This window comes from Lepidochelys olivacea (genome assembly GCF_965140295.1).
Source record: "Lepidochelys olivacea isolate rLepOli2 genome assembly, chromosome: 1".
Classification (NCBI taxonomy): Eukaryota; Metazoa; Chordata; order Testudines; family Cheloniidae; genus Lepidochelys; species Lepidochelys olivacea.
The window spans coordinates 58443498-58461272 of record NC_140411.1 but is presented as its reverse complement, the minus strand read 5'-3'; the positions used below and the strand labels follow the sequence as shown (position 1 = coordinate 58461272).

At 39.2% G+C, this 17775-nt stretch overlaps 2 long non-coding RNA genes across 2 annotated transcripts in view; both read left to right on the top strand.

Annotated features, from left to right (window-relative positions):
* LOC311519706 overlaps positions 1-2797 on the top strand; it is a 49464-nt gene extending 46667 nt beyond the window's left edge. Inside the window, exon 6 of the long non-coding RNA XR_014711355.1 lies at positions 2710-2797. This is a non-coding gene — a long non-coding RNA (uncharacterized lncRNA). The remainder of the gene's footprint in view (positions 1-2709) is intronic.
* A 1277-nt stretch (positions 2798-4074) lies between these two features.
* Positions 4075-17386, top strand: LOC311519713. Its single transcript, XR_014711358.1, has 4 exons — positions 4075-4151; positions 5991-6764; positions 12227-12353; positions 14306-17386. It is a non-coding gene; the product is annotated as an uncharacterized lncRNA (long non-coding RNA).
* The last annotated feature ends 389 nt before the right edge of the window (positions 17387-17775 follow it).

Below are 17775 nucleotides of genomic sequence, written 5' to 3'. Positions count from 1 at the left end.
CTCCAAACATTGGCTTACAAACTTAATGTAATTGCCCAGATACAGGTTAAACTTCAGTAAAAGCACTGCGTTTAGAAATGTTACAACAGCTCTTTAGAAGTCTCTAAAGAAAAGCTGAATTGTTTGAATTTAGATAACTAGGAAACTCGTTGTGACCTACATTGCTGTTCTGAGTCAGCACTGAACAGCCAGCTTGCAAACTTGTACACACTCCAATTCTTACCGTCAGCAACGGATCTTTTGGGTGGAGCTCTTTTCCGCAGTTTCTGTAAGCACTTTATTTGGTGGTTGCTAGTCCCATGTTTACAAATAAACAAAGTTAGATGGAGAGACAAGGTGGGTGAGGTAATATATTTTATTGGTAACATCCTGGGATCCAGCAAGGGCTACAACTCTGCATACAGAGTTACATGGAGTCCGATTCTCGCCTCATATCTAGCATTGTCAAAACTGCCTCCCTACTTGCGGTTTTAAGTTCAGTCAGAATAGATGCAATTTAAGGTTATTTTAATAGCTAATTTGTTAGTAAAAAGCTTATTTAAGCAAATATAAGTTTCTCCAAGTTTAGAAAGGAGGTAATCGGAAGAATGGCACTTCATTTTCAGAAGGGCTTTGGATTACTTAGCTGATCCGATAATAGATGTCACGTAGGTAAGAGCTATTGCATGATACATACCGTTTTTCTTTCTTAATACCGTAGGGAGTGTGTGAAGTTCACAACCAAAAGTTCTTACCATATTGTTTTCCATATCCCTTGTTTAATACACTTTAATACAAGCTGTGCAAGGGCTATAACCAAGTGTCGATGTCCTTAATTAAGGTTTATAGTTTATTCATGTTTGAAGTGAAGTTGGACATAGTTGAAGAGGCTGCATGTTGAACACACAGTTGAACACTGAAGAAGCGAGAAGACACATTTTAGCAGTTTGATCGGTGATCAGTACATATAACACTACACCCCCACTCGTGCCGAGCGAGTGTCTAAGGAAATCAGTCAGACTCCGCGTCCATTTATATTCAAAATGACAAAAAGAGTTCAGATGAAATACCCTGGGAAACTCCGCCTTTTGGAAAGAAACCCTTTCTGTGTTTTTGTTTATTATTTTTTAATCATGTCCTTAGCACGAGCAGTCAAACAGAAACGCCAACATTCGTAGTCTTAAATTTATGGATTCTAAACAGAGATTTACTATGGCTGATCACCAATTTGTAGTGTTCCTTTATTTACATCTTTTTGCAAGCTCTTATATTTTTCTTGGGAAACAAACAAACAAACAAACAAACCGAAACACATTCAGTAAAGTATCAGATTTCAGAATCAGTCAAGGAGATCAAATCCAATTTCCTTCTATTGAGATTCGGGACCTTTCTTTCCTTAAAAAATTACTTTTAGAACAATTATGTTTATTTGATTCGGCACTGTTTACTAATAGCTTTTAATAGCTCATTGTTTCCTGAAGTGGTTACATTTCAGTCTCGCTTCTTAGTATGAAATCAGCGAGGCTTCTATATAACGATTGAAATCCACCTCCTATTCACCTATAACAGAAACGAGAACAGAAAACGTCAGTTCTAATTTCGGAGGGGGAAGGGAGGGGAGGAACGAATAGATTTTTTTTTTTTTACAGTGAAATGGCAGGTATCCAAGCTGTGTTTCTTAGCTCATGCTTTGTGAGACTATAGCCTACAGTAGGAAAATTCGCCACTTTTACACCTCCATATCTGGTTCATGCTAGTTTAGTGACACTCACTAAACAAAGCAAATTTAACCGCTGTAAACTCTTAAAAGGAAAAAAATATTCCCTGACACGGAGAGAGATTGTTAGAAACCTCAGTTTAAAACCTCTCCTTTTCTTTCTAACTGTCAAATACAGCTGAGAAAGTTTTATGAGTACGGTTCGTTCTTGGAAGAGGATCAGCTATATTTAAATGGGAGAGGGTGGGTAATAGGTAGGTGTTTTGGTTATGCCTGCCGGCATAATCCGACACCCCGTTGCTGTGTCTAAACCGAAATATATACTACTAGAAGATCTGAATCAATGTTTTTATTTTATTTAAGTTTTATTTCATAAGGATTGGAGTTTTCTGGGAGTCCTGAAGTTTCTCCTGTTATTTCAATCCCTTAAAGCTCCACGAAGCGGGGACCTGGGTCAGCCCCAAGAAATAAAGCCTTGGACCTACTTCTCGAGTCCAAAGCGTCGAAAGGGTTAAGGAGTCCTGAACGGGGCTCGCACAAGGGCAATTGGAAAAAACAAATCGCTTCCAAGACATCCGATTAGTCACTACGAAAAAAAAAAGGCTCGCGAAACATGGTTTGGGGAAACCTGCAGAGGAAATGGACACAGTCTGCGTTTCAGGGCTCAGTCCTCACGGTGAAGCTGAAGGAATCAGCAGCTTCCAGTTAACACAATTCAACCCCAGATGATTCTGTCAGTGGACGTCTTCTGGTCATAGGACTGCTTAATTTCATGCGTATTTTTTACCACCACATGAATCAAGCACGCCCGACCAGGTTTTTAAGGATTGGATGATTTATATGCATCAAATCGGATCTCTGAAAGCTTTTGTTTCACCCGTGTGCTTGATAATATTTCTGTTATCAGTAGTGTGCATCTGTAAATGTTAAGAAACGAAAGTTAGTCCTTTATTGTGACATTGTAGGAATGAAAATGTAGAATATAATGAAGTAACCCTTTTATTACGTTTCAGGGTAACAAATGACGGTAAAATAAAGTTTCGGAGAAGGTAAGTGCAAGGAACTAGACTGTCCCGGAGCAAGATCGCTTTAAAAAAACAGAGAAAAAGACCCATGTATATGTAATTACAAAATGTGATCTGTATGATTTGCTTAAGTAAATTAGCGGGTGTTTGAAAATGCGCTTGTCACTATATATTGAATTAAGCATATATTGCTCTAAGTAATGAAATAAAATAATCTGGATTTGGTCAGCATCTACCTTATTGTTGGTAGTCTATCTATAAGTCTTACCCCGTTTCTTGTTTTGGAACATTCGCCAAAACACTCAACCAGGGATGTGATTTTTTTGAAATATATTGTTTTAATAATGAACCATATGTGTGGGGAGGAGGAACAATTCGCTGAAGCAGTGGCTCTCAACCTTGTCAGACTACTGCACCCCTTTCAGGGGTCTGATTTGTCTTGTACCACAAGTTTCACCTCACTTATAAACTACTTGCTTACAAAATCAGACATACACATACAAATGTGTCACAGCACACTATTACAGAACAATTGCTTACTTTCTCACGTTTACCATATAACTACAAAGTAAATCAATTGGAATATAAATTTTGTACTTACATTTCAGTGTATTGTATATAGAGCAGTATAAACAAGTAATTGCATGAAATTTTAGTTGGTACTGACTTCACTAGTGCGTTTTACATAGCCTGTTGTAAAAGGAGGCAAATATCTAGATGAGTTGATGTACCCCCTGGAAGACCTCTTTGTACCCCTAGGGGTATGTGCATTAAATAACTAGTAATACAATTTGTTTAATGCTTATTTTAGGAAGGAAATATTGTTTGTCTCCTCTTTTGGTTCTACCTGTCAAAATATTTGACTGCTGGGAACAACTAAATATCTGTTTGATGGACAACTTGTTTGAAAGAAGGTAAACATGAAAATCATCCTACTGATGTCAGATTTCTTAGCATTCTATTTCCTGAGGAACTTTTACTTTGAAATGTCATGGAAGCTATAGTTTTGGTTGTATTTTTTCCCGAGAATCGTAGGGTAATCGGTTTCCTGTTCCTATCATATTAAATCTTGCTTAGATTTGCACGTAGAATTCACATGGCTCTTTATGCTGACTTATTTTTAGAGGTAGGTTTATGTTACGTTTCTATAGTGGCATAATTATATTAAGATTCTCTTTGTTAACTACTAAAAAATTTAATTGTTTATCAATGCAAAGGTCAGCACAAGTACCACTTTGCAGAATGACTGCAGTTTCCAGTGCCCTTTGCATTGTATAACGGATTAGATGTTCATTTTGGTTTATGCCAGTTATCTCAGTAAATAAAAGAGAGTCACTAACTGAGTCTCTGATTAGGATTTACAGGCTCAAAACCACATTCTTCCAATGGATCTCGGGGTGCACGGGGCATACACGTTATGGCTCCATATGGTAAATATTTCAAATGTTCAGAATACTGGTTGTCTTCCTATACTCTTATTTTCCCCTGGAACATAAACAGTTACTCAACATTTAATATAAGGTACAGAATTACCTCACATTTTAACAGAAGTCGAACTATAATTTTTAAAAAAGTTCAAAGGATCAGAAAAAGGGCATCATTGTTATAAAAAAGCGTCTCTACCTTTTAAAGAATAAATAGCAATTTTGAAATAGATGTAGAGACACCGACACTCTTGTCGATGTGATGACTCTGTATAAACAGGATATCAAATACTTGACTATTTGACTCCCTAGTGACGTAAACAGTGTAACTCCAGCAAGACGGTATAGTAAAAATGAAGTATTTTAAAAATACTTCAGCAAATGACACAGACTCAAGAACTCTGGGCAAATAGTGTATTCAAAGCTGTTTCCTATTTAGGTTTTGGCTTCCAGAAAATGGGCAATTATTATCAAAAATGCTAAAACTTCACATGTGGAGAATATCATTATCTTTTTGAGTCATTGGACATTCAAAAAGACAGAAATTATGATGACACCAACCCGGAAATTAACTTGTAAATTGCTGACAAATAAATGAAACTTTCCAGATCTAGTAGCTAATTGAAATAATTGAGCTAGTTTTTCCTCTTGCAACACTAAAACCGAAATGTGTGTTTTTGACATTTCAAACTTTCATTTTTGATAGATCATTCATCGAGAGCCAGAGAGCTGTCATTTAAATATCTCTTTCCCTTAAAGTATGAATTAATATCGACGGTGCAAATGAGTTTATCTTAATCGTCTGTAGGTAGCTTTGTTTATACACAGAAAACTGGTTTGCAGTGCATACAAAGTATATTTCTTCAATTCTTGCCAGGGATACCCAGCTGAGATAGAAAGTCACAGGATGTATTTGTCCTATCACGTTTTCGGGGCCCATTACGTAGGTTTTTGGTTATTTAGTTTTTTGTTTTAATGAGGAATACGTTAGAGGAGTTCTAAAAATGAAGCGCTTATCCGAAACTCATATTTTGCACTGAATACTGCTCTGCCTATATCTTAATTGTTATGGCATATGAAGTGAAGAATGACCATAACTGAAAGTCTGGCAACATTTACATTGCCAGCCCTGTTCTTCGAACAGCCCAGCCCAACAGATAGCATTATCACTTTTGCAAAGTGACAAATACTTCTCTCTAAATAATTAATGTTAGCTTAGTTGTTGCACCCACGGCTTATCTCTATCCCGCAGACACCCTAACCAGTGAAACCAGTGGACGTGCAGCAGGCAGCGGCTGCTTTGAGACCTTCCTTTCCTCTTTTCCTTCTCTTCAGAATATTGCAGTTAAAATGTTGATATTTTGGTGATTCTTACATTTAACATCTGCAGCTGCTGGTGGTCAGTGTTTACGATAATACACCCTGTAAAGAAGGTCTTTTATCTCCTGCCTTGGTACGAAAAGTACTAAGAAAATAGAAAAATAATTTGGTGTTTAGCCATTTGATCAGACGTTACACCTAGAACACTATTTGCGCTAATATTTAACTTTTTTGAGGGGGGGGGAGGTAAGCTGGAATTTCCCCATGAATTATAAAACTATAAATAATATAGCTGGATTGAAAAATGATGAAAAATAATTTGGGGATAAAATTCAGCAGACCCAGCAATTTTGTACTTTATTTTATTTACTTATTTATTTAAATTTTTGATTGAAAGGGCATCTGATTTCTAATGTAAGTGTCACATTGGCCGTGCGCTTTTCAGCAGCAGGATTACTTAATTAACCCTTCGGGTTGCAGCTACATTGCAATTAAAAGTTGCTGAAATATGTCACTATATTCTAGGTTTGTTTGACTAACATGGAAAGCGTAGGGATGGATTCTTTGCTACAGAAAATCCTCAGCATGCATTTGAAAAAACCGACCTGACTGCGGAAGACAAAAAGAAGAGTTGTGTTTTGTGGATATACTGCACTGAGGCAATCAGTAAGATCTGAAAGGTGGGCAAGCGTTTGTGAGAAGCAGCCTCAGAAGTGCTGACAACCTATCACAGAAAAGCCACACAGGAGACACCCGCGTTTGACACACTTCTGCGTCTGGAAATCTGAAGCGATCCGAGCAGCTGTGAGGAAGACAAGAGCAAGAGAGAATAGTTTTGAAGTGACAGCTGGAGAGAACCACTGTGTTCAGAAGGTCTAAACTCCTTATTTCTCTCAGTCCTTAGGAGCGCTTATTACACGCCTGCCCGGTAACTGGGATATGCAGAAGGCATATGCAAGCACTTATTTTCTCGCAGCCTTGCATCTGGGATCTATTCAATAATACAATGAACATTTTAGGAAAAGTACTGCTCTTAGAGCGTCCTTCAACTTGTGACAGAAAGGGGGATCTGATGATAGTGTGTGAGTGTTGGGATGTCGGTGCCTTAACAATGTTCCCTCGGTCTACTCTAGACGCCTATATGCGGCCAATAAACTGATGTAAAAATCAAGGCATGTCACTTCCTGTATTTTATGAGCTTTTGGGCCTTTCACAACAACCAGGAAACACTACAGAGCACCAAGATCTGGAGAGGTTCCTACAATCTAAAACTCAGATTCTGTTCTCAATGACACCAAGGTAAGGGCTTGATTCAAAGTGCACAGTGGTCAGAGGTAGTTTTTCTACTGACTTCAAAGGGTTTTGGATAAGACCCTTAATTCTGAGGACTTTCAGTGAAGTCTGTGGATGTCTGGACTTACAGATGTCACCAAGCAGAATCGGGAAGGGGGGAAATGAAAATAATATATGACATTCACTTAGCAACTGATGTAAAAGGAGGAGGAACCATTCTGAATGCTAACAAGAAAGCTCTCTCCTTTGGTGATTGGTTTAATTTTCTGACACAGGAATGAATAGAAAGAAACAGGCCTTACCATTAGTCCCTCTGCTTTATGCTCCAAAGATTTATGGGTAAAAGTTCTCTGTCCCATAGTATATCACTCCAAACAACACATTCTCCCTGTGTCACGAATATATATACTTCAAAGATTTGGGTGATTTATTTTAAAAGCACTGTTCCATGGATTAGGTCTAACTTTTTGGTTGTTCCAGGTATTGCCCAAATGGACTAGATCTAACTCTTGGTTATTTTGGCTGCCTTATTGTCTCTGATGGAGTTGTGTAAATGCAAATAAACATGATCATCAGCTCCATCCCTACCCTGTTTTCAGAAATCCAGACTGAAATATAGTTTTCATGTAGCAACAGGAAGCTCTTTACATGTAATAAAGCTGACTGGAAAGAGTGTAGAAAGCCTCCAGGAAAGATTCTCTGCTAGAAGTAAACTCTAGAGTGAAGTTTGTTTTCCCTTTAGGATCACAGGACATTGAAATTTACAAACATCCCCCTGTGGCTCATTAATTAGAAATTGTAGCTCTTTATCTCTCATATCTAAGATATAATACTATATAATATTATAATACCATTATGCTGCTGTATTTAAGATAAAGGTTGTTTATATACCACAGAGATATTTTTATTTGAACAGATAATCAATTTTTGCGTGAAGCATGATGTGAAATGTTGAGTGTTTTAAAGAACCTGGAGATAAAATGATAGCATCAAGCAATCTGATTATTCTTCAACTGCTCTGGATAAACTGTGTGGTTTCCTCCCTGGTCATTTGTTTAACCCATCCCTCTGCTATAAAAATGTCAAACCAACACTCCCATAATCTCTTTGCTAAAGACTATTTTTGAGTCTTGGAACCCTCTTCAGCAGTTGGTATTATATGGCGGTTGAAACTACTCATCTCACCAGGTTGTGAGCTGAGCCAGATCAGAATACAAGTCTGCAGGGGTGAAACCCTTTCACTAGTACCTTACATGAGCAATTTCCTTTACAGTTCAATGAAAACCTGTTGTACAGATACCATTGGCCTAATTTTGCCATGGCATAGCCACCACAATTCTATTTGTTGCATGTGATACCTTGGCTTCTATAATCTAGAAATTGAAGGACATGAGAAAAACAAAGCATATCTTAAAAGTTTTTGAATATTTAACCTGATGTGTGGTTTTTAACTTTATAGACTTGTGTGCTGATCTGAGTCAGATCACCGTCTGGTGAGCTGAGTGGTTTCAGCCTCCACGCAAATTTTGCAAACTGCTCAGCTCTACTCAGAACCTATGAAAATCAGGCCACTAGAGTGCAATTATGTGACAATGGTTCAGACAGCGCAGTTCAATCTCTTATAATTTTGTGTTTAATTTGATAATTGGACTTATAAAGCATATCAATATTAATCAATTTAAATCAAAAGTAAAGCTTACTCAGAAATTATCACTAATTCAGAAAAATGTTTTCTTTCCATTAGTACATTTTTATTAGAGACACTGAATTTCATTTAGCCGCAGCCATATGAATTAAATGGATCAAATTCAGCAATGACATACACCCCATACAATCCCATGGACAAAATTAATCCATGGTGAAATTGTATTGAGTTTAGCAGAGTTACACTAGGAATGGACTTGGCTCAATAGGATCACCTGGGATGCAACTCAGCAGTGAAAAAAGCCCACTGTGTTTCTCTGTGTATATCAGAGTTAATATTTTCACATTTGATTAAAAGACTAATTTGTATCTGTTCTCTGGCACAGAAATGGCATGTAACCATACATTAATTGATGATCTTGCAGGAGTTCAGAGAAGAGCAACCAAAATGATGAGTGGGTTGAAGGGATTGATTTATGAAGAAACTTTAAGAGAATCTATATAGGTTGGGTAAATGAAGATGAAGAGTTTGTGTCTTTGAAGAGGCAATGAACCTGAAAATAGTCTACAGATATTTGTAAGGTATAAACACCAAGGGGGAAAGAGGAATTATTTGATGTGGTACATAGACATGGAACTAGGAGTAAAGAAATGGAAGTAATAAAAAGACAGGTTAGACTGAATATTAGGAAAAACTTCTTTACACAAATGTCTTAGTCTGTGACATAGTCTCCCTAGAAAAGTGATGGACACCTCATTACTTGGGTCTTTTAAAATCAGGCTTACCAACACTCTAGAAAATGTAGCCGAATAACAGCTAAATATTGTTACTTAAAAGTGCTGTATGGAACAGTTCTGTACTGACATACCTGTGTGTGTGTGTGTGTATATAGCTTTTCTGCAGTATAATTAACTGACCTTCATTCTCAGTTAAAGCTTACAATTCCAGGGCCTTCTGAAGGGTTCAGCTATCTCCAGTGCCTTTAGGATTAATTTCAGCCTGCAAGGTGCCAAGTGTCTTCAGAGAGATTTTTTGTGCACTGTCATTTTCCACTGAAGTTAGATCACTCAAGGCGAACTGGTAATAAAGGGCCCAATCTTTCAAGCTGCTGAGTAGAGCTGGGTGAAATTTTTCAACTGAAACTTTTTTCAGAAAAAAATGCAGATTTGATGACACCAAAATGGTTTGCAAATTTGTGTCTGTGTCGCTAAATTGTTTGTGTCAAAACCAGCCCCCTCCCTCAAGAAATATTCTGAAAAAGTAAAAATATTTCATTTCAGCATTTTTAAATGGAACATTTTGATTTTTTTGGTTTTTAATGACTTAGCTTTGAAGTGTTCTTCAAATATTAAGAAACACTCAAAATTAAAACATTTTCTTTGACCTGAAATGATTTTTTAAAAACTTTTTGATTTGCTGAAAACTTAGAAAATTCACAGTTTTTGTGTCAACACAAAATTAACCTTCCCCCACCAATTTTTTTTTTTTTGGTAATTGCCAGCTATCTGAAAAATCCATTATTCACCCAGTTGTAGTACTGAGTGCGTTCTGGTGGGTGCCCCTAACTGTCTTCAGGGACAGTTGAGTGCACTCAGAATTCCTGCTGAAGTAATTTGGAAGCAAGTGTCACTCAGTAGTTTGCAGGATTTGGTATGGTAGGTTGGTGGAGCTATTTAGCACAACCAATGTAGGGTCAGTCAGTCATATTCCTTTTCTGAGGAAGAACTTTGTATCCCAGCCACAGAGCAACAGTCCACACAACATCAGAAATGCAACAAAAATGTTCCCAGCTCAGGATTTCTCACCTAGACCCAAGTTGTGAGTTTAGAGGCCAGACTTCTTCCAGGTGGTCTTGTTTCCTGTTCCTGGAGCTACTGTTTCTTCTTCGAGTGCTTGTTCATGTCCATTCCAATCAGGTCTGTGCATGCACACGTGCACAGTAGCTGGGAAGATTTTTCCCATAGCAGCCTCCATTGGGTCACCCACCACCTACTCAGTTCCTCAGATTTTTCCTCAGATTTTTCCCATAGCAGCCTCCGTCGGGTCAACCCACCACCTCCTCAGTTCCTTCTTACCACCAGTGATGGTTAGCTGAAACATCCCATAGCCCTTGCTTAGCAAGTGCCTTTATCTCTGTTTTTTTTATATAGTTCTCTGTAGTTAGTGTATAGTAGTTAGTTAGAGTTAGTTGGGGGTTCCCCCACTTCCAACTCCTGGGAACTGGGGTATTTCACGGTCCCCGGGTTTCAAAACCTGTGAGGTCTGTGCTAAGCACATGCCAAAGAGTGACCCCCATGCTTCTTGTCTAAGGTGCCTAGGGGAAGGTCGCCAAAAGGACCAGTGTAGGATCTGTTGCGAGTTCCAGCCCAGAACTATTAAAGAAAGGGAACAGTGGCTGAAGGTTCTGCTAATGGAGGCAGTTCTTCGCCCCCACTCAGACCCCGGGTTGGGGGACCCCGCATCCAGCATCTGCTCATCAGCCCCTGGAGTGATACTAGTCCCATATTTAGTTGTTATCCCTTTGCTCACCATCAGGACATGCTCTGGGGGCATAAGTCTTAACCTTAGTTTATTCCCAGCTGAACCACACAGTCCTGCAGTCCAGACTGGCCCCCACTAATTTCTCCTCTAAGCATATCATCACATTTGAAGTATTTGCCTGATGGTGACAAATCCACTCCTTGGGTCCTGCCAGCAGCACTATACAGAATTGTTCCAGGACAACTAACTACACTATTTCCTCACGGTAATATGTTTCTAGCTTTAGCCAACAGTTGAAGAGATCCCAGAATGAGTGATCAAGGGTGAGAGCTGTGGAAAACTTTTCTGTTCAGAATTACCTGTGATTTTCTTCCTTCTTAAGCCCTGGTCCATTCCAAATGGGTGCTTTGTGTAATTCATAATAACTTTCAGAGGTATACATCATCATACTGCTTGAGGCTTCCTAGTCAGGCATAGGGCCAGCCTGAGTACCCAATGGTCATGGGACCACCAACGTGCAATCAGAGATCTCTGTATACACACTCTATGTCATCCTTAGTTGTCATTTTATTTAGGAATCCTCCTTCCATAGATGTGGGAGGAGATGTGGCATTATCCATTCCATTACCTGCAACAAGAATCTCTGCTTGGCTTCTTGATGATGTTCGTGGTCATGCTGCAAAAATTGCTACTGCTGAAGCAGTTACAGCTGCTAAAGCTGCTGCTATTGCGGCTGCTTCACTAACCACTTTAGGCTTTCTTTTTCCATGTTATAATGGATCAGTTATTACTTCAGTATCTCTGAACAGTAGACAGACAGGTCTGTTTTTACAGAGACAGCTTTATACCTTAGTCACAGAGCAATAGTTAAAACATCAGAAATGTAACAAAAACTGTTTCCCAGATCAGGGTTTCTAACTAGAGCTGAGCAAATTGACTTTGTGGTTTGGTGGCTGAAATGATTTTTTTTTTTTAAATTTGGTTAGTTCTGAACAGTTTTTTTTTTCATTTGCTGAAACAAAAAACTGAAAAAAATTCTTTTGGGTTGAACAAAATGTTTTGAATGTCATTTCGACTTTTGTAAAAAAAAGTCCTCATTTTTACTCAGCCGAAACTATTCATTTAATTTGAACTGAATTGTACCTGGCCTTACCCATCTCTTTGTGTTTTCCTGGGTTCTTTTATTAAAGCTCTAATTCCTTGTCCATTTTTTACCTGGGTAACATTATGTTGTGTCACATATGTTTTTGAAGGTTGGATATGTCTGCATGTTTATGATGTAATATTTATTTTTATGATTGGTGTATTGTGCCTAAAAATAACATCATTTATCTTTTCATAGCACTGGTGAAAGTTGATGAGTTGACTGCACTGGAAACTCAGGTTTTCTCTTTAACCATATTGCAGTATGGCAGGCTTTTCGACATTATTCCTGTTCATTGGCCCTGACCTGGAAAAACTATGTACAGGTAATTTAATCTTTTGCTCATTCAGTCTTGTGCTTTCTGCTGGGACAGTCAACTGTGGTGCCAATTGCTGTGTGTGTGATGAGAACATCTAGTTTACCAGGACAGTGTTTGAGGCTAACAGCTCATTTGATGTTGGCCATCAAACAGCCCTCAGATAGTAATGAGTTCTGATCACTACTCAGATATTATGGTGATAGGTGCTATAGAAAACCAAAAGATAGACTGATAAAACTATGGATGGGCACTATTCACAGTGAACAATTTATCCAATGAATATAGTTCTTTTTCTGTTAATGAATTATCTGTGAACAATATGTGATTTTTGTTAATTTATTTATTCATAATTGTTCAAGAAATAATTTATGCAAGTGTATCTCAGCCTGATGTTTGTTCATTTCCGCTATATCTGCTATTGGTTACTTGTGGTGTATGGCTGGTCACCTCCGTCACATGGTATTGTTTCTGCTCCTTGATAAGATGACTGAAACTTTATAAACAGGGGATAAGCAGTTCTGTCATGAGTAGCAAATATCGACATTTGTTCACGAATACCCATGTTTGCATGTGAAAACCAATTTTGGTCAAAAATAGTAATTCCTAAACATTTGTGTGAACAAAAAATGGTTCCCATGAGTGTTTGTGGAAAGGGGTGTGGACATAGTCTAATTGAAAATTGATTCAGAATTTACAGAAATATTCCCCCCACCATTTGCTTTGTTCTGGATATTATGGACCTTGTCTGGATTTGAATCAATGACATTAGAGGTGTAGTAGTGGGTCTTTTGGCCCAATCCTGTATCACTGAAGTCAATTAATTTTGCCATTTATTTCAGTGGGAGGAAGATGAAGTCCTATATCTCTGTACTAATTACCTGAACCATCCATTAATCCTTAAAATAATTTATCTAAACAAATCACACCAATATCTAAAATCATTCTTTCTGAAGGAAAACAAAAAGCAAAGCCCATGTAACATGAATATTTCAGTTGCTCTCTTCATGGAACCTAGGAAGCAGAATTTTTACCATACCCTTCCTTCTGAGTTTCATGAATCTGTATTCATTGCTGAGCTGGCTGTAAGTAGACTTTCCATATCTGTGGTTGTGCTTACAGCAGAGCTATATATATATCATGACAGATCAGGGACTTTCCACCATCTCAAAAAATAGTCTTTCTATAAAATAAATTAAAATACAAGTACAGTTTTCATACTTTGAAGGTTGGAAATGGAACATAGAATGAAAATAATATTATTCACATCATAAACTATTTATTTTACAGTTACATTAGTTTACTTAAAATGAGGCTGAGTTTCATGATGGTAGAGGAAATAAAGAATGTATTTGGGCAGTCTCTATAGAGGGTGCAAGATCAGATGTGGGGGGAGATAGTGGAAGTTTGTCTTTCCATGGATCAAGGGCATCTGGGTGTTGCCTTTCAATGTGGAAATCACAGGAAGGTTGGTCTAAAGGAGAGAATGAATACATGGGGACAGATTCTCTGGACCAGTAAAACTCCATTGTGTGGCTCAGGTTAGTACCTGTTTGGCTACAGCCCCTCACTTTTAGTTACATCCCTCCCCACTTTGGAGATCAACCTGAGTATCTGGCTCGATTCATTACCTAGATGACAGCAATATCTTGGAAGAACAATGGTCTGGCACAGAGGCTACTGCCAGCCTCTCAAGCTTATAGGTTGGTCCAATTTTTGATGACAAAAATGTGAATATCTGCAAGTAGGGTTGGACCACAAATGTTCCATAACTGATTGCTTGTCAGTATGTATATTTGTATCCAGCAGTGCTAATGTACTGACAAATTACTCACACTTTACTCTCTGGGGTAGGGATGTGAAGCCCTACCCCAAGGCTCGGGTCACCGTGATGGTGAAGGGGGAGATGCAGGCCATGATGGTAGGCCTGGGACCGAGGCTAGCTTATCCTGTCATTTTAGGTCGTGACTGGAGGGGATTCGCAGAGGTCCTGCGTGCTGTGAACCTGGGGGTCCCAACACCCTGAAGTAGCCTTTGAGGGAGACCTGTTTGAGGAAGCAGATGAGGCACCCAAGAACCCTAACCCGAATGGCCAAGCAACCAGAGATTCTGACTGCGACCCCCTCAGATGAAGAGGTCACCCTAGGGAACCCGTTTGGGAAGAGGCCGAGTTTGGGGGCATACTTCAGCCTGGACCAAAGGGAGGATCCCATGCTCAGTTGGGCCTCTGAACCACTGACTTGCATCAATTGGACCATGACTGAGCCCCATCGGACAACAATATATGCCCACTTCGAATTGACCGGTGACCACCTTTACTGGATCGACTGTGATCCTTGGACATATGACACTTGAGCGCAGCTCGTGGTACCCTGATGTCACTGATGTGTGGTCTTGCAACTCACCCATGACATTTCAGCGTCCGGCCACCTGTGTCATGAGAAAATACTAGTGCAAGTTCTGGCCTGGTTCTTCTGGTTAAACAATAATAATTTATAGAGCAGTTCATCTCCAAGTGTCCCAAAGGGCTTTACAGAATAGTGCTTAATTCTGCGCTCAATGAGAGCAGCATGAGCAGGATCTTGCCTTACAAATGTAATGCACCACAGAACGCAGCCACCTCTGTTGTGGAGGTCAGTGGACAGTGCCCAGCACATTACTCCGAAGTGTGTGGGTGTGAAGTTTGATCAAGTCACCAGATCAAACTCTTACTCTTACACAAAGCACCGTGGAATATTCAATGTTCAGGCAAAGCAGATCGGACCTTCATTTTGAAGATCTTATCCAAAAGACCTCTGATTGCAAATGTAAATGTACATTTATTTGAAAAGGTACCATCAAACAATACCTCATACTTAAATGCACTTGCAATCAAAGTGGTGTACAAGACCATCCTATTACTAAATAACAGGATTTCAGCCATCCCAGTCTATTCAGGGTTAGTGCTGTGCATTGCCATGCTAGAGAGCTGAGTTCAGTCTCTGGGCTGGCAGGGGATGAGTGCAGTGTGGAAATAGAATGTTTAGCTTCTGAGATCAGGAAAGAAGTGTCATTCTTAAGAATGGTGCTGATGAGCTCCGAAGCCAGTCCCACATTGCTTTCCTCAGCCACAAGGAAAAGAAGTTCAACTTGAGATCTGAGAAATGGTGGAATGAAAACGGGGATTTTCCAGGCTCCAAGAGAGCAGAAGAAAAGCCATATAGGTCTGTATAACTCACTTGCTGCTCTCCAAATGTCAGGTTTGCTTTCTTACATTTTGGACATTGCAACAACTTAAAAAATCACAAAGAATGGCATTTTGAGAAGTCATATTACTACAGATGGGTGGAAGTGTTGCAAGTGACTTCAGCAGGAGCAAGTCTGAGCCCATAATGGAACTGTCCGTTGCAATGTTTGATAGAGTACAGCACAGAAGTACTTCTTTAGACCAGTTACCCATCTTTTATTGTCGTGATCTGCCAACAAATATCTGTCACCCTTTCCGTATATTAGCTTCTTCTCTGAGGTGGCCTCTATGTTTTTCCACTTGTGGGAGTCTACTAAGCAGTACAAACTCTAGAAGAATAGACTGAGGCATTTTAATTATACAACTACTGTAGAACTGTCTTCATAATCATACATCAGATCTGGATGCCAAATCAAGAAAGTGGTGCTGAGTAAAGGTGCAAACAGAATTCCAGGTATCAGCCCTGCAGATTTCTGTGATGGAAACATTGTGGAGGCAAGCCATCAATACTACCTTAGCTGTGTCAGCTGCATGAAGAACTCCTTTTGAGCTCCACTAATCCTTATGGAAAGTGGACCAGAGGTCTCCACAATTGGAATGCTCTGCCCAAGTGTGACCTTGAATCTGAGAAGAGCTTGACACCAACAGGGTGAGGTTTAGACAGAGGTCTTCCTGGTGCTGACATAATTGCTAGTACTGAGAGAGATGCACTGGTAGCATCAGTAGGTCCCTGCTGAGAAACTGCTTGACATTGAGTGTACCTTCGCACCAACAAGACCCAGACAACAAAGTTAGTTTTTCTCACACCAGAGCAGCCATGGGACCAGAAACAGAGTGTTCCATTGATTTGGTTCTGGATGATGGTACCAGACCTGAAAATGAAGGCTTCTTCTTTCCAGTTGGAGTGGGCTTAAAGGCTGAATTTGGCAAGGGAATTGTGCCCTGACCTGAATTGGACCAGTGATCTAGCTCATAATGTCTCTAACATCAGGAAAGCCTGGATCCAGGCCTGCCTGTCCTTTCAGGCCTGATATGTAAAAACACAGCAAGCCAAACAACAGTTGAGGGGAAGGACTTTTCCAAGGCACATTAGACAACAGGTATGTGGACACAAGTCTGGGAAGATGGAGAGTATGAGATACACCATTTACACCAGACATTTTTTCAAACCTTTGGGGTCCAGATCGGACATGATGTCCTGGAATTGAGCTGGAGTTGGTCTGGGAATCTAAAACTAAATAAAAGCTTTAAAAACTAGTATTAATGAATTAGGAAAGTCTTGTAAATTCACCCTCTCCCAAATTCCTTGGCTTGAAGGGAAGGTCTCTCCACCTGCATCTTACCGCAGAATGGAAGGAACATAGGCAGTTGGAGTTCACACAGCTTCTTATAACCTTGGTTCTAAAAGTTTCATGCCATGAGGAGGGCACTCATGTTTTCCCAACAGGCACGGCTTTCTAGTAGGTTCCAAAGCTCAGGGGCACAAGAGGGCCTCATTCTACAAGTGGGAATATGCTGAGGCCACCTCAAAGAAGAAATTAAATATATATTTCAAAGTAGTTTTGGTTATTGCAAACAGGGCTGTTGAAACAATGACAAAAAATTGAATTCATTCAGTATAAATAGCTGCAAAATGTACCAAGAACGTAACTGTTATCTCAACAATATTATGCTGCTGCAGTTTCTGTCACAGTGATTTTCCCCCCCCCAATCTATTTTGTAAAGGTCAAAGTGTAAAACCATGTTTTTAAGTGTACTTCTGACATAATTCTGCAGAAAAGTAATTAAAGAAGATGAAAGTGACCTTTACTCACATGGCGCAAAACAAATGAAACTGTTGTATTCTTTCTCCTTCAGCAATTTTCTTTGATGCTTATGTCTCATAGACTTTATAGGTGATAAAAAAGCAACACATAAGATTAGTGCATATAAAATTTGTATGCAATTTTGCACCCACATTTGCATGTGCAATTGCTATGACTGCATGTGCAAATTCAGAGATTACACATGCAAATGACTAATTAATCGCCCCATTTGTAAGTACAGTGGCAGTTGCAGCAATAGTTTAGACATGCAGTAAAATACATGTTTTTAGCATATTCAGGTGGTCACCTACTTTTTAAAAATGTGGCTTTATAAATGGGTATTTTACCTGTCACAGAAATAGATTTAAAAAAATCCTATAAAGCAGTGTAGTCTTGAGGA